Raw genomic sequence first — 9,827 nt, 5'->3', positions numbered from 1 at the left:
TTTTCATAGCCGGGTACCATCAGCTTTCTTCACCATATTTACTATGCACCTATTTGTCTTCAGCGATTGTGTTGGGAAGGTGAGCATCATGGAATGCCAGTTTAATAGAACAAGTATTCTTGCATTGAGGGAGTACTTGAGTGGAAGCTCAATGTCCATCTGCTACCTTAATACAAAACCTATAAATATATGCACATAGATCTATTTCCGCATCCTCACATATAAATATATTTACATATGCACATGCCTTTATTTAGACCTCTATATATGCCCTTTGCCTTCTAACTCTTTCCTCTATTTCCTTTTACTTTCATGTTGTCCCACTATCATGCTCAGCCTTCTTTTGGGTTACAGTAATTCCTCTCTGCTACATTACCGTTGGTCATGACCTACCAGGCCTCCTACCCGCTCCTCACCACCAATTTGGATCACCTGTTGTTCCCTTGTCCCTGGGTTTGTTAACACCACTTCCGTCCCCACTCCCCCTTGCCCATGTCCCCCCAGAACTGTCGGTCCCATTGTTTTCTCATCCAGATTGTTCATCCAGCCTATCTTACTTAGACAGACCTGTGGAGAAAAATAACATACACAATATGAATTCATTTTTCTAGTCAATCCAGACTAACATGTGCACCCATTTTGTCTTCAGTGATTGTATCTATTCTGTGTCAGGATACTGGGACTATTTGTATGTTCTCTCTCTCTCTCTCTCTCTCTCTCTCGTTTATCTGTACAATGCAGGCAGGATAGGCAATCCCAAGGAGACAGTAGTCGGACCAATGCTTGGGGGTGCATAGAAGGGGAAGAGGCAGGGTAGGAAGTTGATCTGTGAGACAATAATGATGGCGACAAGGGAATAGTAAGGATTCTAAAATTGATGTGTTTGATCCATTGAATTATATCTGAGAGGAATTACTGAGTGGTGATTAATGGGTAAACATGATAGTGGGACAGGAGGAAAGACAAATGAAAAAGAGGAAAGAAGAAGAAAGAAAAAAGATATCGGTATATAGATAGATATATGTGTGTAAATGTATGAATATAGGTGTGTTTCCTTATATATGTATATATATGTAAATACAACAAGTAAGCAGATGGACTTTGAGCCCTACTTAAATCTTACCTAAGTACAAGAACAGTTAGTTCTAATAATATGGCATTGTATGATACTCACCTTTTGTTTACTTTTTGATTGAGGTTTTTATCTGGTCTACTTTGTTATTCATGTTAGTCAGTTTTTTAAATGTTTTTACATATATGAATTCCACTATAGGTAAATCTGTAGAGACAGTAACTGGATAGAGACAGTAGTAAAGAGACAGTAAATCTACAGATACAGTACTATAAACCTTGGGGAGGTTTATAGTAGGGGAGGTTGGGAGGAAACTGGGTGCTAATAACGGTGAGTACAAGAATGAAGAAAATGTTCTAGAACTGATTGTACAACTCTTCTTGGTGTGGTTAAACTATTGACATATGTGACCTATATGCCAATAAACTGTTGGGGGGTAGGGAGATTGGAGTAGGGGTAGTGGAAAAACATATTAAAGGCATCCAATTTACCAAAGGAGGAACAAAACTCTATTTGCAGATGACATAATTCTACATATACAAAATCCCAAAGATTCAATAGAACAATTGGTAGAACTAATTGAAAATATTGACAATGCTATAAAATCAATATGCAAAAATCTATAAATGCTATGAAACCATCATACAAAGATCAATTGAATTCTTAAATATTACAGAAGAGGATTCAGACAAGGAAATTAAAAGAACAATACAGTTTACAATAGCAACCTAAAATACATGCTTAAAGTGTTGAAAAACAAGAACGTAGCATTTGAGGATTATGGTGGGCCTGACCCAAGCCATGATATATTATTTCCTTTTAACAGTTCTATTGTGTATAGGATTCACATTTCATACAATGTAATAATTCAATCGATCAAAAAGAGCTGTGCACTCACCACCACAATCGATTTTAGAACATTTTCTTCTTTCTTGTACTCATTATTTTCAACTCCCCAGTTCTTGACATGCCCAAGAGAAACTCTTAATTCAGTGATAGTCTTTACAGATTTACTATCCTCAATTTCACACACAGAAAAACATACAATACAAAACAAAACAATAATAAAATAAAGCTGAGGAAACCAATTAAAAAGAAAGCAGAAAATACTGAAAACCAGGGGGGAAATTATAAATGGGTCAAAATGGAGATCAAATGATGAGGTCAAATTTTAACTTAACTATGTCTGGAATAATCCACTTCCAATGTACTGTGTGTGATAGCAAGACTATTCACATCCCTAGTCTATGATAAGAGGGGATTCACTAGAGACTTGACCCACATGGGGCACCGTGCAAATGGATTTTGCATTTTCACTGTACCATACATAGCCTATCACAAACTGGGTCCTCAGAATTTAAATTATAATACCATCCTCTCCTCCAATCTGAGATTTTATTATTTCCAGTCCTTAGAGCACATGGGTTGATGTGCTTCTTCTGTATGGACTTAGCTGACACCTCACTTAGATTGCTGCTTGTGTTAAGACAAACTTCTAAGATCCCAGATGCTATTTCTTTTGGTAGCATGCTGATTTCCTCACCACCCTTTGTTATAGGGTCAATGATCTCTTTATGAGGATTAATATTGAGTAGGGTCACGCCAAAAGAACTAATTGTCCTTGAATTAGCTACAATTAAGTGTGAGCCCAAATTCGTGTGTGTGTGTGTGTGTGTGTGCGTGCGCGCATGCGCGCGCGCGCATGTCCCTGGTTCACTTTAGAGACATCGTTATCCTTTTATTTGGGAACATTATAAATCAACTCCATGGAGCCTAAAGCCATGGCATTTTCAGTTGCATCATATGCACAAGAAAAGTTGGGTATTGAATAAGGAAGACCAAAGAATTGATGGTTGAATTCTGGTGCTGGTGAAGAATATTGGCAATTGTGTGGACTAACAACAGAAGAAACAAAGTTGTCTTGGGAGAAATACAGCCAGAATACTCCTTAGAGGCAGGAATGGTGAGACTTCATCACATGCACTGCAGACACGCTGTCAGGAGAGACTGGTCCCTGGGGAAGGACATCATGCTGGTAAACTAAGGAGCAGTGAGGAAGAGCAAGGTCCTTGACACAATGGGTTGAGACAGAGGCTCAACAATGGACTCAAACGTGAGAACAATTGTGAGGATGGTGGAGGACCACTGTGTCTTGTTCTGTTGTCCATCGGGTCGCGGTGAGTTGGAACCAACTCAGACACCTCACAACCACCCCAAATATAAGGTTACAAAGAATAAATAGATCCAACCAGAGAAACAAAAGTCTTAAGAAAAGTATAAAATACCTCTACAAGAAGCCAAAAGTGACTTACACAAACGCAATCTTGTCCTATGCTCATGGATAGGAAGATTAATATAGTGAAAATGCCAATATTACCAAAAGCACTCTATGAATTCAATACAATACCGATCTAGGTTCCAGCACAATTCTTCAAAGAAATGGAAAAGATAATCATCAAATTTACATGGAGGGGAAAGAAACCCAGGATGAAAAAAAAACAAACAGTATTAAAACAAGCAAAAAAAAAAATCCCAAAGTAGTAGTTATTTGACTCCTCGATTTCAAAACCTATTATACAATCACAGTAATCACCACAGCTTGGTATTGATACAACAATATGTATGCAAATCGAGGAATCAGACCAGAGAACCCAGAAGTGCAACCAAGCACCTGCAGACACTTGATTGTTTACAAAGTACTAAAACACATGAAGTAGGAAGAGATAGCACTTTCAAAGAATGGTGCTGGGAGAATTGGATGCTCACTTGCAAAAGAGTGAAACAGGACCCATACCTAATGCCGTGTACCAAATGAACTCAAGATCGATCAAAGACCCGAATACAAACTCTAGAATCATAAGGATCACCAATTGAAAAATAGGGACAAACTTAAGGCCCTGATTCAAGGGGTAAATATGCACCAAATGTAAGAAAAATGCACACTACAGAAGACAAAATAGAGGACAAGTGTCTTCTAAAACTTTACCCTTTAGGTAAAATCAAAGGACTTCATCAACAGAGTAAAAAGAGAGCCCACCATTTGTGACAAAATGATTTAGGAATAATATATAAGACAGAGCTAATTTCATAATCTATAGAAAACCATAACACATTCATAAGAAAAACACAAACCCAATTTTTAAAAGGCCCAAGGCATAAATATATAATTTACATACTATGTATATTCACATAGCCAACAATCATATGAAGAAATGCTAGCGTTATTAACTATAAGGAAAATATAAATTTAAACAACAGTGAAACACCACCTCACAGCAAGACTCTTAGCAAAATCCATATGACCAACAGGTGAGCTGACTTCCTCTCAAACCTGCTCTTGGAGAGCAGTGGGAACTCCACCAGAGGCTGGAGAATCCCTGGGCGGAAGACAGTCTAAGCTGGAAGCCTGGAAAGACCCAGAACACGGGTCCACAAGGAGAGGGACCCTGTATACATCTGTGCTGCCACCCCTGGGGATGGACACCTGCCTGACTCAGAGGCAGCAATGTCAGGATAGTCACCACTCCAGTCTGTTTGTTCAGGCTGTGAGGCACGGACTGGCACGCCCAACACCTTCCTGTCCCCTTGTCCCTCACTCCTTCCTTCTGGACGTTGAAGCTAGAGGGTATAAAGGCTGGCATAAGGCACCCAGACACAGCAAGGACACCAGGGCCCAGGACTCTCCAGCCAGGTAAGAGGTGCTCGCTCCCAAGGTGGGACCCAATGGACTGTAGAAGTCAGGGGACCTCAAATCAACACTTCTCTCCAGGAACCTTGAGACTCACTGTGCAAACCATGCTGCTGGGGCTGACTCTTGCCCTTCTGGGGACGTCCACCTGCTGGGCCAGTGGTAAGTGGACCCCTTTGCAGTGCCCCCTCCAGGTGGCTCTCATCATATGGCCACAGATTAAATGTTGGCACAGGGAGGGAGGCGTCCATTGGTGTGGACAGAGACATTCCCTGTGTGCCTTTTCCTGTCCACCTAGATATGTATGGCTGGAGAGGAGATAGTTATTTCAGTTCTTCTGCTGGAGAAGAAGAGGACATTACAGGCATTCGAGTCTGTTTAGGTATATTCGGGCAGTTTAAAAGGTGAGTAGGAGTCAGGGCATGGGAATCCTGTCACAGTGTCCCAACTCACCCCACGTCCGGCAGAGTTGGGGGGAGGGAACTCTCAGCTTCCATTCCCCTCTTGGTGTCTGGTTCCTAGAGATTTCTGGGGCCAGTTGGTCCTTTGGAGCCATAAGGCGCCCCCCAACCACCACCATTCACTTTGTCCCATTGCCCCGATGGCTTCTCCCACAGCTCCCCAGCCACAGTCTCCCTGCCTCTCTGTCCACGTCCTGCAGTTGTCTCCTGGGTTGATCTAAAGAAGAAGAAAGCCAAAGACCACTGCTGTTTCTTGGACTTAGACTCAGGGGACCCTGCAGGACAGAGTCACATGGCCCCTTGTGGTTTCCAGGGCTGTTCATCTCCAAGGGGAGCAGACCAAACCGGAAAACCAAACTCACCACCATGAGAGAGACACCCTATGAGAGAGTAGAATTTGTAGTCACCTTATGAATGAGAGTAGAACTGCCCCTTTGGGCTTCTGGAACAGTAACTCTTTATGGAGGCAGACAGTCTCATCTTACTCTCTCAGAGCTCCTGCTGGGTTCGAACCACTGATCTGTTGGTTAACTTCCAAGCACTTAACCACTGTTTCACCAGTGTTCCTTTTAAAAGGGTTAGGTGGTGGCTTCCCCTGATTGTCTCCTTTTGACCCAAACTCAACTAAAACCAAAACGCAACTGTCAGTCCCAGAATCCCTGATGGAGGAAATCAGGTGGCTCCCTGTCCAGTCTGGGAAAGATGCAGAGGATCAGAGTGGACCACTGATTGGAAATGAAATCACTAGAAGTGTGCAGAGGGCAGTGCTCCAGAGTTTGGGGTGTTTCTCGGGGTCTTGGCTAGAGACAGGTGGCTGGGAGGTTGGGTGTCTCAAATCCAGCAGAGGATGAAGTGGGGCAGGGTCTCCCAACCCTCAAAAAGCCAGTGACTGCCCAGGCAAATGGGGGCACGAGGATGTAGGCCAATGAGGTGGCTGTAGAGGGCCCCAGGATCCCACCCACCCCCTGGTCTGAGCCGTTGAAGTCTCCCTTCTCCCACAGCATCCAACTGAGATTTGGAACCTCCTGGAGCATGCAACAAGGCATCTCCAGCACGGGAAGCTGCCAAGAGTTCATCTTGCAAAAGGATGAGCACTTCATCAAGGCCGATGGCACCTATAGGCTCTTCCTTCGATCCCTGAAACTGTACACAAGCCAGAGTCGGGTGGCCGCGTTCGGGAGCAATCAAGGCAAAGCGTTCTCGTCCTACCCCGACAATGACAACAAGGTGCTCAGGGGTGTGTTTGGACAGTACAACTTCCTGGGCATCAGTGGCCTGGGATTTCATTGGGGTTTTTTATTAGCCCCATAAAATGATAACCCGAAAGGTGCTGAGGAGCCCAAAGATGATGAGAAGCCGAAAGCTGCTGAGCTGTAAGGTGATGAGCCGCCAGGTCGGTGAAAGCACCCGGGCCCCTGGGCAGAGAGGAGCCCAGCTAAGGTGCTCTGCAGTGGGCAGATGGTCCTGTGCTCACTGCCCCTGGAGGCCTCATCTGCTGGTCAATAAATTTCCATGCAACAGCAAGGCCAGGTGTGGTTCTTGGATCTCTGAGCATGGTGAGTGAACTCAGAGGGGGGAATCTGGGCAGAGTCAGGACCCACCCAGGCAGTCTTGGCTGTGCCAGCTCAGCTCTGACCTTCTGAGTCTGACCAGGCTGTGGGGGTGGTGCCACTCGGTGACTCCCCTCCCCCTCATTCACTCTGCAAATAATTCCAAGATGCAGTCCCATAGGGGGACAGGTGTCCTGGAGCTGGCTGCCCCTTGGGGAGAGAGCTGCAGAAGCAGATGCAGTCAGCGCTGTCTACATGAGACCCAGGATGAGGGTGTGCTTCAGGGAAGTCTGCCTGGAGGAGGTACCCTGTGAAAGAATCAGTAGGGATTCGCTGAGTGGAGAGGATTAGGGGATACTCTAGGCTGAGGGACAATACAGCAGTTCTTGCTACACAAAGTGTGATCCACAACTTGTGATCCAAGGCCCCCAGGTGTCCCTGAGCCCATTCAGGGGGCCCACAAGGTCCCAAACCCCTTTCATTGTAATGCTAACACAGGATCTGCCTCTCATGCCCTCTGTCCCTACTTTCTTTTCTTTAAAAATATTTTATTGTGATGTCAGGGAAAGATTACAGAGCAAATTGGTTTTCTACTCAATAGATCATATACGTGTCATGGGTGACATAGACAGAGGTTCCACATACTCTCTGGTTCCCTTCCTCTCCCTCCGCTCTCCCAGCCCTCTTTCTGAGCTTCCCCCTTGGGCACACATTGCCCACTGGGCTCATGTGGTTGGCTGTGCTAAGGAGCTAAGACACTACCTCCACTTGATAGTTCCAGTTTATAGGCCTGTCTATCGCTTGACCCAAGAGGTGAGTTCAGTTTCAGGTTCAACCCAGGGCTGAGGAACACCGTCTCAGACATCAGGAGCTGGGCTTGTGCTCTCCTGTACTGCAACCCCTTCAGTCATAGTCATCCATATTATTTTACTATATTTACTTAAGAGCTCAGTTTTTCCTGGCAAAGATCGAAGCCCATGCTGGCATCGGGTTCTTCCGTGTTTTCTTTCTTTGCTTCCACTGTGTCTCCTCAGAGGGGGAGCAGAAGTGCAGGCGGCAGCCCCCGCACCAGCCCCAACACTGCACAGGAGGTTCCCCGAGGTTGAGGCTTTTGCCAAGAAGCCAGGCCAGAATGTTTCCATGTTCATACTCATGTCTTTGAAAAGACATCGGACAGGGCAAGATATGACAAAATACCCATTTATAAACTATCAAGGGCTCAGGCGGGAGGGGAGAGCGGGGAGGGAGGGAAAAAATGAGGACCTAATGTCGGGGGTTTAAATGGAGAGAAAATGTTTTGAGAAACGATGTACAAATGCGCTTTACACAATTGATGTGTGTATGGATTGGGATAACAGTTGTATGAGCCCCTAATAAAAATGTTAAAAAAGAAAGAAAAAAAAGAAAATGATGGTGACAACATATGGACAAATGTGCTTGATACAACTGATGTTATAAGAGCTGTAAGAGCCCCCAATAAAATGATTTATTAAAAAGAAAAAAGAAAAAAAAGAAAAGGCCATTCATTGATCTTTATGGCCCCTGACGTTCACCTGGTCACCCCTTGTCCTTCAGGATGAGGACGAGCTGGGGACAGAGGCTGTGGTGAGTGCTGGGGTGCAGGGAAGGGTGCTGGTCACTTAATGAAGGGACATCGTGCCCTAATACTGTAATTCTGTGTTTTGTTTTGCCTGGTAATTCCACTGCTGTGGGTTTATCTCACAGCCCCCTCCCCACCCCTGCCATCCAGTTGATTGTGAAGTACTATTGCCCTGTAACAGAGCAGAACTGCTACCCCGGGTTTTCTGAGGCTTTTAGACTTTATGGGAACAGACAGCCTATATTACTTTCTCAGAGCTTCTCGTGGGTTCAAATTGCTGATCTTGTGGGCAGCACCCATCCAAAATGTAGATAAAATCATGGAATTGTATTGTGCAATACAGGTTGTGTGTGTGTGTGTGCGTGTGTACTATCTACACTTCACCATATTAAATTGTGTTTAAATGCTTATTAAAAAGCATAGGTTGAGTGATACATTCTGACTGGAGCCTTTTAGAGCAGACAGACAGATGGAGGACTCTCAGCCATGTCCTGAAGCAGGCAGACAGATGTAAGAGCCAGCTTGCTGCTGGGAGCAAAGGGGTCTGGTAGAGTTTGGGATCAGCATTGACCAGAGGAACAGCTCTCGCAGTAACTTCACAGCAGGACTGAGATGACTTTCACTGAGCGTGTCCTCCGTCCTCCAGGCTGGTCTTTCTGCTGTGTAGCCAGTGGCCCCACCTAAGCTGCTTCCCCCACAGTGGGGCCCCACGAAGGGGTTTGTGTTAGACAGGATTCTCTAGAGAAAGAAAACCATGACACTTATGAATATATACATATATATATATACACACATACAGTGAGAAGGACTATGACATCTAATTAGTCCACACAGCAGTACAGAGAGCTCAGTTCAACTTACTTCTGTGGAACAGTTAATGTCCTGGATGTCCTTCAACTCACAAGGGCTGCTGGTCCAAGGTCAGGGAAGCAGACAGCTGAGTCTTCCCATGGTCAATGCAGGCAGCAAACAGCAGGGCTGGTGACCAACAGTCAGCAGCTCAGGAGTTTAGGGAAGTAGGCCCGCATGGGATATTGAACTCAAGCAATGCAAGATGACAGGATCTGCCATCCTCAAGCTCAAGCGATGTACACACCAGCAACGTGGTGAAGCAGGTCTCAAAGGAACCTCAAGCCCTAGCCACATGATCCACAGGTTGGCTGTGCCACAGGTAGTGTAGCCCACAAATTGAGGCAGAGAACTAGCTAAAGCAGCTGCATGCAGGTATAATCACCAGAGAGCAAGAGAAGGGGGTGGGCCTTGCTGAGACATTTATCTCTTTGCCCTCCAATCAAATAGCGCCCTTATTAATCCCACATGTTCCTATTGGACAAGATGGAAAAATAAACCTACTTATCACAGGATTGTAACCAAATGTATGTTTCTTTATTTTTAAATCATTTTATTGGGGGCTCATACAACACTTATTACCATCCATCCATCCATCCATGGTGTC

Source organism: Echinops telfairi, unplaced genomic scaffold (genome assembly GCF_000313985.2).
Source record: "Echinops telfairi isolate 266 unplaced genomic scaffold, ASM31398v2 ScPeMD7_5;HRSCAF=22, whole genome shotgun sequence".
NCBI lineage: Eukaryota > Metazoa > Chordata > Mammalia > Afrosoricida > Tenrecidae > Echinops > Echinops telfairi.
The sequence above is the reverse complement of the archived record's forward strand: the minus strand, read 5'-3'. Positions refer to the sequence as shown.